Source organism: Trypanosoma cruzi (genome assembly GCF_000209065.1).
Source record: "Trypanosoma cruzi strain CL Brener chromosome Unknown tcruzi_1047053413703, whole genome shotgun sequence".
Classification (NCBI taxonomy): Eukaryota; Euglenozoa; class Kinetoplastea; order Trypanosomatida; family Trypanosomatidae; genus Trypanosoma; species Trypanosoma cruzi.
This window is the reverse complement of record NW_905170.1, coordinates 1-969: the sequence shown is the minus strand read 5'-3', so window position 1 is coordinate 969 and position 969 is coordinate 1. Positions and strand designations below refer to the sequence as shown.

The 969-nt window shown below is 55.8% G+C and overlaps 2 non-coding genes across 2 annotated transcripts; both read left to right on the top strand.

Annotated features, from left to right (window-relative positions):
- The first annotated feature begins 251 nt into the window (after positions 1 to 251).
- On the top strand, positions 252 to 331 carry Tc00.1047053413703.20. The gene has a single exon (XR_008254080.1). It is a non-coding gene; the product is annotated as a C/D small nucleolar RNA (snoRNA), TB8C3C2 (small nucleolar RNA).
- Positions 332 to 382: 51 nt separating this feature from the next.
- Tc00.1047053413703.10 lies at positions 383 to 461 on the top strand. Its single transcript, XR_008254079.1, has one exon. It is a non-coding gene; the product is annotated as a C/D small nucleolar RNA (snoRNA), TB8C3C3 (small nucleolar RNA).
- Positions 462 to 969: the final 508 nt, after the last annotated feature.

The following is a 969-nucleotide window of genomic DNA, read 5'->3' as shown; positions in this document are numbered from 1 at the left end:
TGTTACATCTCCTGCTGTTGTCTCCTCGTTGTGTCGGTGGGGAGGAGGCGGGCGACGGCGTCGGTGGAGTGGCGCTGCGGTGGGAGAAGGAAGGCACTGACCGCCGCTGACGGCGACCGTCTTTGCTGCCGGCGACCTGACGAGATGACCCTACCGTTGTCACACCCAACTGAGATCGATGCGGGCCGCACCGCCTCTCTCTTCCCTCCCTCCATTCCCCAGTCTCCTGCAGACACACGAACTGCGCGGCGGCGGCGTGATTACAAACCGGACGTCTGAAGGTCAACCGACCGCAGAGTCGATGTGGGTCCTTGTCCCCCGTGGCTGAGTGCCGCCACCGTGCTTCTTTATTCGTCCTTTTTGCCCTTGTGCATGCCGTGCGCGCATGATGCCGCTCTTTGTTCTGCAATGCCGACCCACGTGAGCGAGAAACGACGCTTTGACTACTGGCAACTGACACACTCACCGCCCCTCTTCCGCGCCACCACCACCACCACGTTCACGGACGCGCTCGATGGCTGGCGGTTTTATCAATACCAGGTGCTGTGGACGAAGAGCATTTCTTGAAGAGGATGCCGCGGTATTGTGTGTGGGTTTTAATTTGTTTTTGTTCTGGGGGCTGTGTCTTTTTTGTTTTATTGCTACAATCTTCTTTTTTTTTTATCGTTATTATTTAGGTGGTAGATGATTTCTTGCGGGAATGAGGGCGATGCTTGGGTTGTAGAGCTTCATACAAATGAAGGCGTTATATCGCTGGAGATTTATGCTCGTGAGGCACCTTCTGTTGCGAACTCTTTTTTGCGCCTTGCTGAGAGCGGCCAGTTGTGCGGGGCGAAGTTTGTGAGAATGGTGCCTGGCTTTCTTGTGGAGTGTGCTGTGGACGTGACGAGGACATATGGCGAGTTTGTAGAGGAAGTGACGGGGACCAGGTTGCACCACACTGGGGCGGGCGTTGTCAGTTGTCCTCGC